Below are 21376 nucleotides of genomic sequence, written 5' to 3' on the forward strand. Positions count from 1 at the left end.
TTTTTTTTAACTGCCTATTGCGGGTGTGGTTTTTATTTTTTTATTCGAACTGTCTCTATTTTTGTTTCAAAAGCATCTCATTACCTTTTCAGACAAATATTTTTCCCCTTTTCCCATTTTTTTTCCTTCACCACTCATAAATCACTTGGAGTGTGGTGTTCTGTTCTGTAAACCAATGCTCAGAAACCAAACTCTTAACTTGTGATTATGGTGCTCAAACAATTCTGCAAAGAACCCTTTAAAGTTATCAAAAGAGTTGCAAATGTGTCACTCTTTATTTATACAAAATATATATGCATTCACTAAAATAACTAAAAAATCAGCTAAAATTATTGTTCCTTTTTAGAGATTTACAACACATGCATAGAAGAGCTTTCAGAAGTACTTGGGGAAAAGATCTGGCAGAGGCTGTGTAGATTAAGAGCCTAATACAAAATGTGGAAAAGCTTGTCTAGCTTTCATTAATGCCATCTTCTCACTTTGTCCCTGTTCCCTCCCAGAAGGCCAATCTGTAAGCATAGACAGACAACTGTGAAGCAATTTGCAGCTGGCTGGCAGGCTGCAAAAAACCAAACTGAATATCTAAAGTTCATAAGGAAAAAAATAATTTTAAGGTCAGTTCTACTACACCACCAAGGTCATAGGACAGTTGAAAAACAGACCAGAATAACAAATATTCAATCACAACTTAAACTACTCAAAAATGATAACTTTCTTAGTTGGAATTGAAACACATAATTTTGTATCATATGAAATACATAAGGCTCTTTTTTTTCCAGGAAGAGCTTTCCCATATACTAATGTATTTGGATTTCCTTTTGGAATGGATATTTTGATGGGATAGAAGAACATAAAATCACAGAATGGTTTGGGTTGGATGAGACCTTAAAGACCATCCACCTCCAACCCCCCAGCACAAATAGAGACACCTCCTACTAGACCAGGTTGCTCCAATCTCCATCCAACCCGACCTTGAACACTTCCAGGTATGGGGTATCCACAGCTTTTCTGGGAAACCTGTGCCTGTGTCTCAACACTCACAAAAAAGATTTTCTTCCTAACATTTAATCTAAACCTGCCCTCTGTCAGTTTAAAACCATTACCTTTGTCCTGTCACTGTCTGCCCTCATAAACAAGTCCCTCTCCCTCCCCTTTATAAGGTACTGTAAGGCCACAATGAGAACATGGAGAACATTCACTGTAGTTCAGCTGGACATGGCCCTAATCACCCACAAAGCTTGGAGGAAAAGAAAGAGCTTTAAGAATCAAAGCAATTTTACAGACCAGGAGTTCTCTAACATCTCCCCTGTGCTTCTCCTCTAAGTATCATAATCAATTATGTTAACAGGTAGGAATGAGAACTGGGTTGCTGTTTTGATAATTATAATTACTAGTGGTGACCAGTCTGTCTGTATTTTTTCTTGCTTTCCTTTTCTGTCACATATCAGAAGTGCAACAATATTAAGAGGTTTCAAGAGGAAGATGGCCTAGACAGAACTGACATGTTAGTTTAAATTCAGATGCTTCCTACATAATAAAACTACACACAAATGTACAGACATGAAAACTGTTAAAATTTATCACCGGTAATATTATAGATGATTGTATTTGGCACCTAGTGCAGAACATACCTATGAAACAGGAATTACCATCTAAATGACTCCCACAGAGATGATAGAATGTATTTATTAAGTAGCTGACAAGCTGATAACAAAGACTGATATAACTGTAACTCCAGGTTTGTTGATTTAAAGTAACAATTCTACATAAACATTATACAGGAACATAAACTTGAAGATGGTTGAGGGTTTTTTGTTTGTTTCATTGTTTTTTGATTTTAGCAAAGAACAGGTATAAATGATATGCCCTGGAATAAACTTAGACTGGAAACAGCTTCCTTAACTATTAGACAAGAAAGTAGAATTACCTCTGAGGAGGATGAATCAGAGCAAAATTCATTAATTTAAAATGAAGCGCATCACTTTATGAAGGTTTATTTGGCATGGTTACCTACAGCAATGGAGGACTGTACTTGGTGATCCAGGGAACCTTTTCAGTCCCTGTGTTTGTAAGGATTCTGTAGAAATTCCTCTTCAGCTGTGAGTTTACAATATGATGCATTGTCAGGCTCCTGAGGAGACTGTTTATCTTAGTGATGCTTATAGGTATATGATGCATAGAGGTTTATGCAATGCCATCTATCCTGAGATGATACTTGTCCAAATGTTAAATCTTCCAGGTATTTATATGTATTTCCTTGGTACATTTTGCTTTCCTGTGATGAATCACACAAGCTGTGTCACGTGGAGCTTAAACCCAAGTGGAGCTTACTGCTGTGAGCTGGTGGCACAGATTCCCCTTTTCCACTATTCTCAAGGAAATTTAATGCAGTAGCTAAGGCTGAACCCTGGGAGGCCACTGCTGTCACTGAGAGATCTGGATGCTGGGTTACAGTGGCAAAAGGTGGTGTTCAAAGACAGGGAAAGTGTTTGGAGCCTATTCTTTTGTTTACTCAATTGGGAAGAATCTCCTTACCTTGAAGTAACAGGAAATGAAAAAGAGCTTGGTTGTACCATTCTTATTACACAGGGCTTCAATCATGTAAGCCCTGGTGCAATTTTGGGAATATAAATAGTTATGGACTGAAGCTGCTGTTTTATTTTTTTAGCATTTTGTTCCAGCTGTTAGTAAAGAAGTGGTCTAGATAAAATTAACTATTTTCTTATTTCTGTTGTGCTAGGAATTGCTCAACCCAACACTATGTATGTGTATAAACACATCTTGCACATGAAAAAGACAACAGTTCTTTCAGGATGCATCTTATTTCAGTAGAATCTTGATGAAGGGATGGTGCATCACATGCACGACTCTGTGTCATCCCTGAAAGGGCAATTTGAGACATTACTAGATGAATTCTCTTCTGTTTTCTCCTCTCTCTTTCCATGGGAGAGGATCATGGCTTGATTCTGTTTCCTGCCACATGGGAAAACCCCAAACCAGACCACAGATTTACCAGGTAACTGTATAAGTATAAAGCAAGAAAAACTGGGTGCAACTATTGTGAACAGAATGTGCAAAGATCAACACAAACATGAAACTGCTCCTCTCGTATTAGACTGGCGTGAAAAGAAGTGGAGATTTTGCACATTTGCTCCCAAAATCTAAGTGGCCCACTGAGAAGTTTAAAATGCTGGCATAACTGCACTAGGCTTTAATTAACTATGCTCCTAAAGCTTTTCAGTTCCACAAAAAGATCAGGAAAAAAAAGTCTTAGGCTGAAAATAAACCTAAGATTTCACAAAAATACTGGTTAATCAATCATGCTGTAAGAGTTGTGTGTGTGTAATCATATATCCACAATCATATGCTTATGTCTAAAGTAAAAGTTAGAGGCAAACTCTTGGCCAGAATTTTTTCCAAGATTCGTTTCATCAGAAAGTGGCAATTTATTAAAAGGTTTTAAGAAAAGGTCAGTTTCTGATAAAGCTTCAGAAGAGAAGTTATTTCAGGTCCAGCGTGATTACCTGATAATGAGAGACCTAGCAGGCTGCTTCTTATGGCATTCATTAAGGGGTGAGAGAAGCAAGATCTTAGGTCTGATTTAATGGCTATTCCTGTCTTCTCCCTTAGAAAACTTCAGGTTAGCAGAAATACAGAAAGTGAGTAGAAAAAATAAATTATTTTTGCGTAGTTATCTTGCAGCACGAAACTTTTTACAAGGGCATGTGGTGCCAGGACAAGGGGGAATGACTTCAAACTGTCAGAGAGTAAGTTTAGCTCAGATATTAGGAAAAAATTCTTTACTCTCAGTGTGATGAGGCCCTGGCACAGATTATCCAGAGAAGCTGTGGCTGCCCCATCCCTGGGAGTGTTCAAGGCCAGGCTGGATGGGGCTTGGAGCAACCTGGGATAGTGGAAGAGATCCCTGTTTGTGGCAGGGGGTTGGAGCTAGATGATCCTCCAACCCAAACCATTCTGTAATTCTTACTCCAGTCATAGTCCTACCTGAGTGGAACCCCTCCCTCACTTCTATCACTAACTCAGTCAGTTGCTTTACAGCAGTTTGATTTTCAATATTGCCTCTTTGCCAGCACAAGTGATCATTTCAGGAATGGATAGGGAAGTACCCAGTGAAGACCAAGATCACTTACCCTGACATAGCCATACATGTGAGTCAGGTGGCAGCTACTTCTACATTAACTGTGAAATGCCTTCCCCTTCCCTTCCTTGGTTCATTCTGTCCAAGCAGATTTGCTCTGTACATGCTGAAGTTGGGAGTTCTGAATGCTCTCAAACTTTTCTTGTGGAATCAAAAGTAAAATCCCCTGTCTTTGTGTGTCATTACAAAAATTCTGTTTGTGACTGGAGAGAGCACCACTGTTTCATTAAGGATGCAGTCAGAGTCAGATGCCAGCACAGCTCGTTAGATCACTGGAGCAATGAACTCTTAGGCAAGAGGCAAATAATAGATTCAGATATAGATTTTTCTTTTATTTCATCTTTCTTAGATATCTTTATTTTCAGAGGGAATCACATAATGCCTTTACACTGATAAAAGTCAAAGCAAAAATACTGGTAAAAGAGTTCAGTGGTGTTTGAAAGCAACTACTACAACTTTCCAGCATCTGAATTTCTGTCAAGTGTCTCCATGCATTTGATTTCTGCCTTTAGCAGCTTTTTCAAGTCAGAGGCCTTGACTTGTATAATTTAGTACTGATTTGTAACTGGGATACATATGTCTTCAGATAAATATAATATCCAATTCAGAGGTCATAATTACCCTGTGCTCAGCTTCCCAATTACAGAGCTGCAGTCTCATTTACATTCAACCCAGTTACCAGTGCTCCATCTTTTTCTAGAGACAAGAGGAAGGTGTCCTTATATTTAAAAATAAATTGTCTGATTTTCTGCTGGAGGAACAACAAATTAAACCAACTTTGCACTATAAATGCTGTATATTTTTGCATCAGAAGGACTATGTGTTGATACGGAATACTTTGGGAGATATCTTAAGATATTATGAGTTTAACAATGACAGAAAAGTCCATGTGGAGATGCTGAACAATATCCAAGAGAGACAATTGTAGTAGATTGCTTTCACAAAGGTGGCAGGGAGGCCATAACAAGGTGTTTCTTCTTAAGTGAAGGGGGAAATAAGTGCCATGATAAAAGCAGACCCAGATGCACGTGTTATTAGTCTTTGTGGCTATTTCCATGCTTCATTAGAACACAAAGCAAGACCAGTAACTAAAATCTATGCTGACAGGAGTTATAGAAATATGTGAAGCTGTCATTATCAAAACTTATGTAGGTCTCCAGCCATGGTGTGGATAATTAGGAATTTGTAATATTTTGCATTGGTGCAAAAACTGAAGCAATGAATGACAATATAGATTTATAGGCAAATACTATCAAAAAAGTGTTGGATTTTCAGAATTTTAAAAATGCCCATAGCAATGTAATTGATGGATGGATGAAATTTATTTCTTTTTAGGGTGGGATTTAAAGCTTTTTTAGTCCTTTACTGCTGCTTCTTCATTCTTTCTCTCCACCTCTCTTGTATGTCTCAAACTAAAATACCACATGAAAGAAGTATAAGTGTACATTTGTAATCCCTGTAACTGAATAGCTGCAAGGGACTTTAATTAAAGACCTCAACTTCTATTTTTTGAATACCCAGATGATGGAGACATACACTGCATCAAGTCAGACTTCATAACCTTTGTCCCTCTCAAAAAACAAGGAATCCTTCTAGAATATAAAACGGGCTTTGGCTGCAATGAGGTTTGGCAAGTGTTCCTGACTGCCACAGCACATTTGTAGCTAAACTGACAGTGCAGATTCTCTAAACATCCAAACACAGCCAGGTTTAACACATCCTCGTTCTTGATGTTTGTAAATTAGTTTTGCTTCTCTCTAATAAAAGTCCTTGTAGCAGAACCAAGCATTCAGCAATTCGATGACAGGAGACAGTATTATTTTGGAAGCACAGCTATTTTTTTTCAAATTATCTTGTTGACAGAGGAAAACTATGCTGGAGTCACTCAGAATGTTTCCTGCTACATGACAAAAAAAACTACTCTATCACTTGCAGTTTTAACATCCTTTTGTGGATGAAAGAACTTTATACATTGACATCTCAATGCCGCTCACATCTTTATATCTCAAAAATATCAAACTACAGGTCAGTCCAGGAAAACAATTCCAGATCTGCTGAAGGCTCAAAAATTAGCTTTTGTCTCAATCTTGACCAATCTTTGGGTTGACATCCTTCTCAGTCTAAAGGTTTAAACTGCTTCAAATTGTTGGTATAAACTTCCCATTACAACAGAAGATAAAAATAAAGATCATCATGTATGTTATATAAGATTTAAGCTCTACCTCTCTGAATTAGATTAAACTAAAAACAAATGGACATTGTTGGTTTAGTTTTAAGTGTTCTGCTGGTGAATTCATGTTATGAAGCACTACAATTTAATACTAGAAAAGAAAACAGTATTCAACCAGTTCATCTGCTTTCACAAAGACAGACAGAGCATCAGAATTGCTATCAGTCATTTTTACTTAAAAACCTCTAAATTACTTTAAAATGTGTAGTAACTTTATGCAAGTGTATGTCCAGTGGCACTGACTGAAAAACAACTGACATGCAGGAGGGGCCTTGCCCTCCCCCTTCCAGCAGCCTTCTCAAAACCTACAGTGTTTCCCCAAATGTGTGGTTGGCAGTTGTACCTGCACAGAGCAAAAGGAAATGTCTGTGATTCCATAAATAGTGAGGAAAAAAAAAGAAAAAAAAAGGCCTTAACAGCCTCCCACCCCCAAATTCACACATTTCTGCAGCACAGCAAGAAACCCCCATCCCAACTGCATCTGCACACAGAGTAGAGGGAGACGGAGTGATATTTTTTGTTTTGAAGTGCAGAACTTACATAAAAAGTTAGACATTCCACAGTTTTGCCCCTTTTACATTATTTTAAGTGCAGTGTTGTTTTCCAGCACTCAAAAGAAAAGCTATTCTAAGCAATAGCCTTTCCAGGGAAAGTGCTGCAGCAATGCTCTGGAGTATAGATTCTGATTAGACTGTGGTGAGCCTTGCTGTCAGTAGCCTATTTGCTGGCCTCTCTTCAGAGACAAACAGGGATTTTACATCTGTGCTTTTCTCTAAAAGCAGTTAGTGACATGAAAAGATTTGATTTGTAAATGTCTAAGGCAATAGACTTCATCTTTATAGCACACAGAGAAAGGAAGTATGAAGCACTGAATTGCACAGCTGCCTGGAGAAGAACCACTCTCTTTTCCAAGATCACCATTTATCAGACAGATGAAACAGGAGTATTTCTGTGAGAATTGCCTCAATAGCACTCCAGAATATATCTACTACCTCCTCAAGCATGTGCAGTTTTAATGAGTTTCCACCTGCCAACAAAATCTGAAGTTCTGCAGACTCCCTTGCCCTCCTGCTACACCTTTATTTCCACTTGTTAAAAACTTATTATTTAAGCACTCTGCTCTAACTTTATGTCGTGGGCTGAATCCACTGTATAAAGAAGTCCATCAATAATGACTTTTTTTTTTTTAATAAGTAAGAGTCAATAATCAGTTGGGATATTAGGAAAAATTTCTTAACTGAAAGAGTGGTTAAGCGTTAGAATGGGCTGCCCAGGGAAGTGGTGGAGCCCTGGATGTGTTCAAAAAACAAGTAGATGTGGCACTTCAAGTGCATACCTCCGTGCCCACTAAACCATGTCATGAATGTTGGACTTGATGATCTTGTAGGTCTTTTCTAACCTTAGTGATCCTATGAGCACACTTTGTATTTAGTAAGAATCAATAGTTATCAGTAATCCCCCTTTGTTTTAGGGTGTGGGCACCTAAAAAAAATAGTGTATGTCAAGCTTTAATAATATGCACAAACTCATGGCAAATTTTAGATATCTGCAGATGCAACCCCCAAAACCTTAGGTAAAGAACCTCTTGGAAAATTGTACTTAATAAAATTGCATATTTGGACAGCGGTAGCATGTTCTTAGTAGGACACGTGTATTATCAGCTGTGAAGTTCTAAATGGAAGATCATTTAAGGCATTAAAATGCTCTTTCTTTAACTCTCTGCAGATGCACTCAATGCACAGAAGGAACAGTGAACACACTGCTCTTAAATTCTCAGAAGTTCAGACATTGGGGTGGGTGGGAATACCATCTATTTTTAGAAATGGCAAAGGATTTCAGTCTAAACTTCAGTAACTCTTATCCTTTATTGAAGTCAGTTATAGAAAACAACAAAGGGCATAAAATTATAGACAGAGCAGTATTAATAATTTAAAAAATTATTTCAGTGACTAAAATTTAAAAAATGTTTAAAACTTTTACACTGAGCTACACAAAGAAGATAACATTTTCCTTTAATAAACCCCTCCTAGATATTGATTGCTATTTCTCTTAGAAGAGTTTTGCTAGATATCTCAAAGAAACTGTCCTTTGAGCATAAAACCAGTAGAGACCAATTAAATCACAGAACATCCTCCAGTAACTTACATTGGACAACCAGAACTAAAATATTTTTAGTGCAGCTTAAAAAGTCAGAGCGTTCTGAATTTCATACTCTGTTTGATCTTTCTACAGATAAATGGGTAGAAGACTCAGAAGAACTAGCATTTATTTGAAAAATTGCTTTTTATATCCAGTAATAAAATATGCAAATACATAAAGTCTTTCCCTATCCCATGTTTAAGTTATCTGAACCAGCTCCCCACGTATTTCTTTAGATTTTAAGTCAATTTTAATTAAATGTTTCACATCTCGTGAAATCAAGAGAGACGTCTCAAAACTTCAGTCAAATATTTGAAGATAAATTTCACAGAAACACAAAATTTAAACTTGCATAAGTTACCTCTTTCAAAGAAGTTTTAAACACCCGAGCTACCTAGGATGTTTAAAAAGTGAATCTTAGATTATGATATTGCACAGTGTCCAAGTTCTTTGACAGAGAGTTAGTAAGGCTGTAAGAGTCAGAAATATTTATTGTTTAAACAACCCTCTATAATAAGTGTTGGCAAAAATTGATTTTTTTTTATGGCATATCATAAGGGTTTTTCACTAAAACATTTAGGTCAGAGTTGTCTATCAAGGCTCCAGTGTCCCATTTCTGTGCTTTTGAGGGGTCAGTCAGTATAAACACTGGACAGGGAACATCATCTGTATTCTACTGTACATTAACCTATTTCTGGTTACTTTATAAATTGAACAGATTTAAGGAATTTATAATTTGACTCTCACAGAAGAAACACAGCTAATCATTGGATGTTAATAATCCAACTTTTTCTATAGCAGCAGAAGAGTAGTAAACCAGGTCCCCATCCCTCTGGCCCAGGTGATGTTGGCAGTCTGATACTGTTAGTGGCTCATTTGTCTGCTATTGTCCAGCTCTAAGTCCAAAAGATCATGTGGATGAATTCTTTTTCCTGTTTCTTAAATTTGATTCTTCCTACTGCGTTCTTTCCTGATCTTTATTCTACTTTCGCTAAGGTTTATTTTGTCAACTGCAGTCTGAAAACCTCCTGGGTCCCCCACTTCTCCCTCCTGAAATTTTAGCCTCCTCTCAGCCCCTTTTACTCACCTTCATATCTGCAGTCCTCTCAAATCCTCAACCTTTAAGTTCCATTTCTAAAATTTCTGCAATTACTCTCCTCCATTCCACCCCATTTCTCAAGAGCCCAGTCAATTGTCAGTGCAAAAAAAAAGATGTTATTTTTTTCCCTACAGTGCTGAAAAGTCTCGAGCTCTGACTGCACATCACAAAAGTCCTCTTATCTCCCCACTTCTGTGCTGTCAGCAAATACTATAAAATCTAAGCAATCTAAGCAAGCTTTATATCTCCATCAGGCACTGCTTCATGTCCTTTGCTGCTGTTCAGCTCTAAAACTAATGTTCCCAGACCAAGGTCACACTAACTGTTGGTTTTTTAGGCTTCTGTCCCTTACTCACAGATCCTGCCCTATTTTTTTCCCACTGTGTCAGCAGGGGATTACCAAGAGCAGAATATCCCAGCTCTTACCAAGAGCCCTCTCCCTGCTCCCCTCCTTCCAGCTCGAAGCACCGTGGAGCAGCTGTTGCACTCCAGGATGGCAGATTTCCAGTCCTTTCCCTTTCCTGCTCAGTTAGTCTGAAGAGCCAGTTCATTAAGAGTCTGGACATGTAGATGCTGTGTGAGAACAGACAATATCCAGCCTGCTCAGGCAAAAATAGTCGTGAAGGTCTTACCTATATTAACATGTACCTGTGCAAGAATTAACTGAAGTTCTTAGTCTTGTGATTTAGAAAATCTGGACAGCTTTCATGGGGTCACCAAAGGCAGGGAAGTGCTAAAGTCCATCAAATGTAGTTTCTGCAGCAAAGCCTAAATTTTTGAAAAAATCAAAGGCTCAGGAGAATGAAGGGAAAACAAAACCAAAACTCAAAAAACACGCAACAAAACAGTGTAGTACTTCCTGCAACTGCCTTGTCTGAAATAACAAAATAAACTAAAACAAAGCATTACAGGGAATATACCTCTGTGTGGGTGTGTGTCTAAAAATCTAGGAAAACCATTCAGAATGGAAAAATTCACATAGCTTCTTGGCAAAGCTAAGAGCTATTGAGAACTGCTTGTTACTAAAAACATATTAGAAAACCTTACTGATGGCCATGCTGACATTCCCACCTCAAATGGGTGGGAATTATCGGGACAGCCAGCAAAAAATCTCTTCCTAATGGGGCTGTGTAGGCTGTGTACAGTAGTCTGGGTCTTCAGCTCTTGTAAAATGGAAGACTGTTCCCATTCCTAAATGGTGTTTTTGGGAAAAAAAAACAGAACCCTGAACCCCCTGCACAATCTCTTGTGTGTTTCCTTGACGAGCAGCCTTTATTTGCATTATCTTTTCACAGAAAGCTTTCTGCAGCAGAATTGTAACACCCCCCGGGGAAATGCATCAGTTATTCTGTCCTCGGAGAGTACATTTATGCCATATCATTGGTACCTTAAAAGAGGTTGCTTATTGTCCTCAGGAGAGCAGTTCAGCTGCATTATCATGGCAGTGCCTGCTTCCAAATGCATTTTCATCCTCAGGAAGAGCTGATGATCGTCCTTTTGTTGATAAGAAAATCAGAAGATTTTTCACAAACATTTAAATTCTGCCCTACCAGAAATTACTTGTCAGTAAATAAAGTATCTTTGAGGAGGAAAGCATTGTAAGCTTTTTTCTGGTGTCACAGGGATTTGTGTTATTGGAAGGACAAGACACTGAAAGTTACTCACAGAAGTACAAAGAAAAAAAACCAGTGTCACAGTGAGGTAAAAGTGGACATCCCAGAGCACTACTTCATCTGTGCCACATGAGCTAAGGAATGTTAAGAATATCCTGTGCTTCAATCCTTAAAAAAACCCAAAGTGTGCCAGTCACTCCTGAGACCAAGGTAACTCAATAAACTAAGGCAAGTCAGGACAAGCTGAGTATTTTATACCCGAGGGGTATTAGACTGAGGGAGGATAGAAATTGAATCTGTCTTTTGTCCAAGTGCAATTGTGAGTGAAATTCACAATTTCACTGCTGCTTTTCAAGGTTACATTTGTCTTTATTCAACTTTATTAATAAAACAAGGGAAAACAGCTTCAGAAAAGACCAATCCCCAAAATATTCTAGTTTTAAAAATTATTTGAGAAGTATTTAGTGGGATATGGATTTCCCCTACAAAGCATCATGCAGGCTGTTGGGATAAAAATCCCTCATTCCACTTTCATTACTAAGGCAGAAAAGCAAAGCAAATGGGAATGGCTCTGTAACCATAGCAACATTTGCCATTATTATTTTTTCAAAGAATTTCTGAGGCACTACAATTTGGGTTCTGCATTTTGAGGATACAGTTTGTATCAAGAAAAGAATAAAATAACTTTATTTGGTTTCAGGTCCTTATGGAAACTTTTTTAAAGAAGTAATTTAAAAAAGAAGTCGCATACAAATAGAAAAAGTGTAATTGCTTATACTTTTCCTAAATATGGAGCAAGACATCATAGGTAACTTTCAGGAGATAGTGTTTGGAAATTATTATTATGCATGAAAACTTACTTATATAGAATGGTTAATTAAAAGAAATTTACAATAATGACAGGAAGTGTGGCAAAATAATTATAGTTTCCATATAGTATCTGCTCACTCAGAACATGTTATTTTTCATAACCATGAACATAAATTTCCTAGATGCTGTTGCTGGGGTCAAATACAAGAAGCTTTCTTCCTGACTCCCTTCACCTTGCTGGGCACATTTAATCACAACTTATATTTGTTATGAATAATTGTGCTCACAATAGCTTACAAGCACAGCCAGTTCTTTTATCAGAACTCCTCAACCTTCGATTTTACAATTAATACTCATTGTTTATGAAAGTTCATAGTCAGAAATAAAGATACAGTCATAAAGTAACACAAAAAGTATTTAAAATATAGAAGGTTATATGTATTCAAATTCTAAATCTTTCAACCTATGGGGCAATGTGAACTTATTCTTTACTGTTCAAATATTCCAAACAGCTCAGATAAGCCAAAGCTACTGTTCCAGGATTCTAGGAGATCCACTGGATCTCCTTCTAATACCTAGACATGTATGGGCAGAGAGGGAAGGGGACAGAAAGAGACTTACTTACTAAAATAGATTCTATTTATCAGTAGAAAGAGTAGTGGAAGGAAAAGGACAGTGACCAGCAGTTGGAAGACATTCAAATGCAGGTTGAAAAGCCCTTGCTCAGGTTACTTTATCTACATATTCCATTTTTATTTGCGAAGTGAAATAGTACAATAATGACACATTACAGTCAGTAAGGGACTCAAGTACCACCAAAATGGTAATCATAAATCCGTGACAAACACTGCCTAGAGATCCTTACATCCTGGAGCAACATCTTGATAAAATCTTGCATCCAGTTTCCTTTTCCTTTATTTACTTTCTTTAACATTTCTTGTTAGTGCTCACAATTAGGAATGTTCTTCTAAGCTTAAGGTGGTCAATTTTGTGTGATTTATCACCCAATAAAGGTAAAGCATTAGGATTTTGTGTAAACGGTCTGTAGCTCCCATAAGGTAGCTGTTCTTTAGGCAAAACTGAGCTACCAGTTTTTCTCTTGGATACTTGAGAATTTATATCTCCTTTAAGGACTAATCTGTGCTATATGGAGCAAGATTTATATGGATTTACATGAAGGTCATGTTGGCAACAAGAGGACTAGAATTCCTGAGATATAACATACTTTAATGCATGAAGCAAAACGAGGAAAATGTCCTTTCAAATTTTTATGAGAATATATCAGAAAAGAAAACATGATAAAACTGTGCATGGAGCTGATATAATTCATTTGTCCTGGCAATTTCAAGCAAACTGAATATTTGACTTCAAATGAGCATAGTATGAGTGCCCATACACTGCAGGCACTCGTACAAGGAGAGAGGATATTCCACTCTGGGATCCTGATCTGGGCAAAGTGGATGTTTTAAGAATTGGCCAAAAGAGCCCATTTATTATATTGAGGTTTGATCTGCTTTAATGTGTTCCAATTCTAAGTTCACTAATTCACTTCAGGCAAAAAGTTACTATTTAAACTGTTCTGTCCAATTCTGTCCAAGACACGAGAGAGAATTTGCATGAATTGCTTCATCAGCAGATTACTGGTGCATGGCAGTGTAATCTCCAAAAAGAGAACAGCAGCAAGCAGCTGCAGCTGAGAACCCTTTTTCCTTGCACAATTACCTCTGGAAGATATTCATCCACTACTTTACTCTCTGTGAGCACCCACTGGAAACAGAGCAAAGATGAGATGATGTTTTTGAGGAACTCCTATGGCAGACCCAGCTATCTGGCCTTCTGCCAAATCATCTGCCACGTCATCCTACTTCCCATTGCAATCTCATCCTCACGATAAATATCAGCAAGGTTACTGCAACTACTTGACCTAGAAAATGATAGATATACTGACTGAAATCACTGTCCATGTTTGTTTGTCTGTTAACAACAGGATTTGGTTCCAACAGGGAGCCAACAGCTCTAGAAATATTGCTGATGGTAAAAGCAAAGGGTCCTCTCTGGCATGCCAGTAATTTGCTGTGATTTTGTCATTACAGTTTTCACCAAACCCTGGCCTCTTCCAGTGCTTTTCCCAACAATATCATCTCGGTGCTGCTCTGAGAGCGTGGACAGAGAACACTTTGCCACTACAACAGAATGGATTGTGCATAGAATGTTTTGCAGGACAGAATCCTCATGGCCCCTGGCTCAGCTCTGCTTAGTTGCTGGTAACCAAAAAGTTTGTGCAAGTTTTTTTGCAACCAGTGGCTATTTCATCTGCTCCCAGTCAGCAAATTCTGTTTACATAATGTCCTTGAGGTGATAACTATCATTCTTTCAATTATGCAGCAATGACAACTTCCATCATAGGCTCCTCACACATCAACTTGTTTGTATCAGATCTTCCTTTCCTCGGGTTTGTGATTCTTAACCCATTCTAGTAGTGTCTGGTAATAATCTCCTTTTCCTACTGCATTAATTTTTTCATAAGTCATAAGACAGCTTCTTGCAAGGAATGTTAGCAAAGGGAATTCCAAGGTTTTAATCAATAGGAGATAAACTCACAATATCACTGTCACTTTAAATTTATGACTATACTGCAGCTTCGTGCAGTGTCTGTGTTATATTTCATGTATATTAGAAATGTAAGCAACCAGAAACATGCACACAACTCACTAAAATAACTTGTTTTCTTGCTCTTCTAACATTTAAAACTTTAATTTTATGCTATGTAGGAGGCCAAGTATGTATCTCTTACTTTTTTTAAAAATGCATGAAGGTCACGATGTTTTGCCACAATGACAAGTTTCAGTAACATCTGAATAACTCAGAGACTTTTCAAACTTCAAAATGTTAATTTGGATGAAGAAAAAAATTAGTCCAAGACTGGCTTATTTAAAAGTTTCTGGAAGCAATTGTTTACACTTGTAAAACAATTTAAAATGATAAACTCTCAAATTACATAAGAAATCCAAAACACTCAACACTCAGGTAAGACTTTAGCAAAAAAGGATCTTTCAAATATGATTTATAGGAAAATTATTTAACTAAACTTATCTGAATCAAGTGATGTATATTTACCAGAGAAAACTGAGTAATCTAAATGCCAAAGCCTGCCAGTATATCAGTTCCCCCAGCACATGACAGATTTTCGGAATCATCCCCTCACTTATTTTCAATAGGAACAATTTTGTGCGAATCAATCACGCAAATCTTCTTAAGTGATGTCTGTACAGACACTACGTTGCAATTTATAGAACACTGCATTCAAAAAGGCAATAGTTTTGTTGTTGTTGTTTTTTTAAACTTTATCCCTCTTGGTTTAAAAGAGAGACACTAGACCAAGAAAAATACCAGTGTTGTTTGTGAAGGAGCTCTTCTAATATCCTAGAGAGACATCAAAGGCAAAAAGAAAACCCCAAACCCACCTTGAATAACAGTCAAGATATCCATTTAGTAGATTCAGAAGAAAAACCACAGTTGAAATATGAACTTATTTGGTACATTTTATTATATGGCAGATCAACTGGAAGGAAAGTAACAAAGAAAGCAGAGGACGAGGTAAGAGTGCCTTCCTTCCCTGCAACAACAGCTCCTTAACTTGTAACAACACTTATTGTGCTTCATTTTAGATGGGAAAGACGACACTTAAAAATCTATTTATATCCAATCACAATTGATTTAATGAACATTAATCAGATGCAGAAGACTATGCCAAAATATTAAATTGTTAATTGAGATAATTCACTGCAGGTAGACAAACCACCTCATTTCTTCAAACTACCTGTTAAAAAAATACACCTGACCAGAGATTTGAGTCTGCACAGGACATGATGCACTGATACAACAGAACCTAAGGCTTATAAGGGGAACAAGGCACCTTGAATTTCTTCTCTTTAATGTTTTTCTTTTTGCATGATCCAGACATAAATGACTCTGTGACAGGTAGACACAACAAACTATTGGGTCTATTGTGCTAATCATCTGCAAATTAAACTGTAGTAAACCCAAAATAAGTCTCCATGCTAAAGTTGTTAAGACCTTCTCTATCAATATCCTGCAGAAAATGAATTATACAATTATACCTCAGTGCAAACTGTAATGACTACAAATTACAGCAGTAATTGTATTATACAGCAAAGTGATTTGATTCATTGCTTACAAGGCATAATTAATAAAATGAAATAAGATTATCTCTATATTCCATCTTTAGAGTCTATTTTTCTGAGGAGAAGTTTGTTGGGGGTTTTTACCCAACACCTCACTGCTCTGACTGCCAGAAATATTTAATGCATTTTTTTGTGTGAAAGTCGTTGAGCATCATCTTAAATTACTCAGATGAGTCTGGTAGGGTTTGTAAAGAATCAGGATGCATCACTACTCCCAGGAGATGAAATAAAGAGATAAACAGAGATAAATAGAAGGTAATCTTGTATGCAGAGAGCTCTTTAAGGGTGTCTGTTGATGAGCAAGGGCAGGGAAATGACTGAAGCAGATTACATTTGCATTTCTGTTAGGTGACAGTTCATTTTAATTTCATTGATTGTGTTTCAGTTAGGATAACAAAATAGCCTTTATTATTTCCCAGGGGAAAAAGAAATAGGAGGATAAGCCAGGCCGGGGTGACACCTCACAGTCCCAACTCCCCACCCCACACAAGAAGAAATTAGGTTTGGCAGAAAAGCCCCTCTGAGCAGCCCCTCTCCTATGGGCCTGTAAAAACTGAGGTAGCAGAGGAGCATCCATAAGGCAGCCTAAACTGCTTGGTCTAGAGCTCACAGGAATGACATTCCATCTTCAGGACATAAGTAAAGGCCTCCCTGTTTAATATCCAGTCACCTGTGCTGAGCTCAGCATTGGCAGAGCAGCAGAGACATTTTTTTGCAAAACACTGACATGTCAAATTTGGAAGCAGTGTTGAACAAGAAACTGTAAAACAGAGAGAAAAATATCTTTACTCTGGACTGTAGGAAACTTATTAAAGGTTCTTGATAATGACAGGATGAGTGGAGATGATTCATCAATAGCACTCCCCAAAATGCTTCATATTGTTGCCAATATTTCTCTTAAAAATCCTGCTTTATTCTGTTAAGATATTTTTACGTACCAAGAGGTGATCAGCTAAGAATAACAAAGAGGGTAACATATGCAATACTTTCCCTCTGTGTCCTGGTGTGCCTCTCTGTTCATTTCAATCAAAGATTTTGTTGGGATTTTGTTACTGGGTTTGATTTTGTTGTTAAAATAAATGGTCTTGCTTTTGTAAGCCTCCACTAATCTCCTCATTGCAGAAGTTTTTTCAGTGGCTTCCAGCTAGATCTTTCTGTTCTTAAGGACAATATTAAATAACACAGCTGCCATGGAATGCAGTTATCCTCATGCTGCGGTCAAATGAAGGAAATTTGTGAGCTCCAATATTTGGGAAGAAAAGGCTCACAGATACAAAAGGTTTAAGAGTTCTCTGGTTGCTATTTTGCTCCAAAGAAAAAAGACTATTAATTTGTTATTAGAAAAATCTCCTTAATCAAAATGCTGATTCAGCTTGCTATTTATTAGATGATTATAATGAAGTCTATGAAAATCAGGAAAGAAGCCAGAACAGCAATCAACTCTATTTTGCAATACACTAAAGAACACCTGGTGCTTTGCAACTTTGTCCTTTGACATGATCTGTCAAAAACAATTTTAACCATCTTCAAACAAGTATGTTGGTCACCAGAAGCTATGTTAGTTTACCTTTATTTTTCTTTACTGTGTGTTTGATAACATTAACATTACTATATTAAAATGTTATTATGAAATTCCAGTGAAAAGTCTGAATTTCAGAATGCTTGTATCTCTCCATAACAGTCTCTGCAGTTGCTCTCAAACAGGGAGAATAATCTGGATGTCAAATATTTGACAAGACAATTTGAGCAGAAGTAGGTAACTGTGGAGTCAGGAATTATTTTTAATAATTGATAACGCTTCATATCGTGCAAACTACATATAAAAAATATACTTTTCAGCCCAAGAATAAGGTTAATAAACCCTTAATTTTATAAGGATTCTTTCTTCTCCCCTTGCATCATGATCTTAAAAATGCATTACTGCTGTATCTCATTTTTATGCAAATAAAAGGGGGTTTTGGTTGGTGTTGCTTTTGGTTTCTGTTTGTTTGTTGGTTGGTTTTTTTTTTCCTATTTACAGGTAAGTTACCATCAATTGTGATTTAATTGATCTCTGATAGAAGTTCTTTATGCATGTGCAGTTCAGGAAAAAAACTTTGTTTATTGAATTTTGATTACAGCTGTGCAGTAGCAGAAGAGGTTTATCCACATAGCAATTATTTTCTCATTTTAATTAAAAAATTAGATAAAGGGGAACTATTATTTAGAACATTATTGCAGGTCTTCCCATTTCCATCCCAAGAAACACAGCTTTTTTTTCCTTCTATTCAGTAAGCCAAAAACATAACATGCATTCACACATACACAAGAAAAAAAAGTGAAAGGAGACTGGAACATTCTGATGAAAAAAAATCAAGGCTTTCAAGTCATGAAAATGACTGCTATTATAAAAGTTGACATTATAAAGCAGTCTATGAGTGCTAGACTCCTTTTATTTAATATACATTCTAAACCCACTAATCTTAGAAAGTATTTTACCATTAACACAGAAAGCACAGACTTCAGTTTTTATACTTGAAAATTAAGACCAAGAATTTGATATCACTGCCTTCAAAGCTTTTCATTTATTCTCCCAAACACAGCTGTGTTAACTTCCAGACACCAAACACAAAAGGTTGAAAAACTCCAACTGCTTTAATTATGAACATATCTAAACGTCTTGGTGATGTAGAAGAGGAAGTCCTAGTGCCTTACAGGAAATCATTCTTGTAGGCTTAAAAAAAGCTTGTAAGGGAAGAAAACTTTTTAAGTGCAAAATTGTTTTATGGTTTATTAAAATGATCAACTATAGGTGTTTGCTATAAAATGTACTGATTTTAAAAGGCATATTTGAAAATTTATTTTAAAATTTAAATAGAAACCAAAAAATCCTAGTAAGATCTTTGCTTTGAGAGAACTTTTCTTCTCTCACTTGAAAGCAGCATCACCATGTTGTATATTTTGTACACTGCTTTTTTGCAGGACTAAGTTCAAATTAACTGAGTGCAGACAGAACTGAGTGCACTTTTTGCACCTGAAGTAATTTAGCTTTCTAACGTGTATGATTTTTGACAGCAATGTAAGAAACTGAACAAACCCTAAACAAACAAACCAACCCCAAAACTCTGACTTGAATTGCTCCTTCTTCTTTGTAGCTCTGCGTAGTAGTAATTGGCACAGGAATAGCTCTACTCCATTAAAGTTTCTTCTTTCATAAGACAGAGATGAGAATACCTCCGAACGTAATTCAAATAATTGACTGTCTGCATCTATTTTTGTTGATATATGTCAACTAACAGAGCTGTTATTTAGCTAAAGCAATTGCATTGTACCAAAAAATGCTAACCAGAGCAGTACTGAACATGAAATACTTCCTTTTGTTGACATTACTGTAGAAGTATTTTCTCTATTTCAAAACAATGCAGGTACTCTTCAACACCAAAAAGAAAATCAAGTAAATATACCTGCAGGCAAGGTAGATTTTAGGCACTGTGACATGCAATTATACATCTTACTACTTTTCAACTTCCAGTTTTAGGGTAATGAAAAATCAAAGTTCACTGAATTACACCATGCAGACTTCTAGGTTGAGATTCAATTAAATAATCCATGAAGTAATTCTTTTTCAGAGCTTCTAAAAAAGAAGTATAATCAACAGGGTGTAGAGCTATTGAAATAATGAAAGTCAACAGCTCTGAATCATGGCACAGGATCAGCACTATGCTGGGATTTCTGTGTGTACAAGTATATGTTCCAAAGTGCAATGCAAATGTCTTTCAGTATGAAAACCTTAATATTATTTTACTTTTCACTGTGAAACCAGCAACAGTTCTGATATACTAGTCAGCACAAAGAGATGCTTTCTGTCTTTTTTGAGATTGCCCAGAGAAGCTGTGGCTGCCCCATCCCTGGGAGTGTTAAAGGCCAGCTTGGATGAGTCTTGGAGCAACCTGGTCTAGGGGAAAGTGTCCCTGTTCATGGCAGGGGGTTGGAACCAGGTCATCTTTAATGTCCCTTCCAAACCAAACCATTCTGTGATTCTATGATTCTTTGTTTTTAACACCCAGTGATGGAAATAGTGCAGCTTTTTTCTATTCCCTACTTCTTAATTTCCAGATTTTGCATTGAATTCTGTAAGCCTTAGGTGACTATAACTTATTCTAACGCATTTCATTTGTAATAGTTAAACCCACAATGCTGCTTCTTTGACTGGCTGTTTCTAAATCTTAGTTAAAGCTCACTTGTTCTGGTGTTTCAGGGATGTTTAGCTGTTACATGTCAAAAAAAAAAAAAGACTAAACCGACAAGATAGTGAAGTCATCACAACCATACATCACTCTCTAGAGGCAGATAAGGAGGTCCATATTTTCTACATTCTTCCATGTGAACACACTATTCCTTGAGCAGAAATTGGACCTCCCAAAGCTAATGCACTTCCTAAGGCATTATCCCCACCTTTTTCATTTGCTTTCAGATAAATTCCTGTACAAGCAAGTCTCGGCATAACAAAGCCCTTCATCAAGATGAAGCTGCTGCACGAGCTTGAATTATTGCACTCTCAGCCCTGCTGTGAAATCAACATGAAGAACAGGACAGTGCAGCACATCCGTGGAAAATCTGCATCTCTGCATGACTTCACAGATCACAGCACCTCCTGAGATACTATCAGTCTCCTGCCAATATCAATACACCACGAGGAAGTTTCCCAGTGAGCTGTGGTGCACTGGCCAGACCTTTGGTCGAGTCCAGAACTGCGCTGATGTTTTTTTGCTGCCCAGTCTGTCAGACAATGTCTGTGTCTGTGGCACCTCTGTGACACCAAGCCAACAGTGCTGACGGCACCTCATGTCTCACAAAGCCTTCACTGTGCTGAAGACCCTTGGATGCTGATATCTTTGGGTGCTGATGATTATTTTTGCCTCTTGCCAGCTTTTTTTCCTCCTTCATTTTCTTCATTGTTTTCTGCAACAATTGAAAAGGCTGAACAAAATAAATACAAAAATATGTTACACTAGCACTAAATGCTGGTCAGCTACTTGCACTGATTAGACAAAGCCAATACAGTTGAATTTGAATTTCACTGGGAATCTAAAACTTAAATGTACAGAAAACTGTGGTGATACATGCTTTATTTTTAAGTGT

The 21376-nt window shown here is 37.1% G+C and overlaps 1 long non-coding RNA gene across 2 annotated transcripts in view; it reads left to right on the forward strand.

Moving 5' to 3' along the window:
- LOC108639323 overlaps positions 1-21170 on the forward strand; it is a 71917-nt gene extending 50747 nt beyond the window's left edge. For both annotated transcript variants that reach the window (XR_001920382.1, XR_001920383.1), the window contains one exon: positions 20709-21170. This is a non-coding gene — a long non-coding RNA (uncharacterized LOC108639323). The remainder of the gene's footprint in view (positions 1-20708) is intronic.
- Positions 21171-21376: the final 206 nt, after the last annotated feature.

This window comes from Manacus vitellinus, unplaced genomic scaffold, assembly GCF_001715985.3.
Source record: "Manacus vitellinus isolate BGI_N305 unplaced genomic scaffold, ASM171598v3 scaffold_19_pilon, whole genome shotgun sequence".
NCBI classification, from domain to species: domain Eukaryota; kingdom Metazoa; phylum Chordata; class Aves; order Passeriformes; family Pipridae; genus Manacus; species Manacus vitellinus.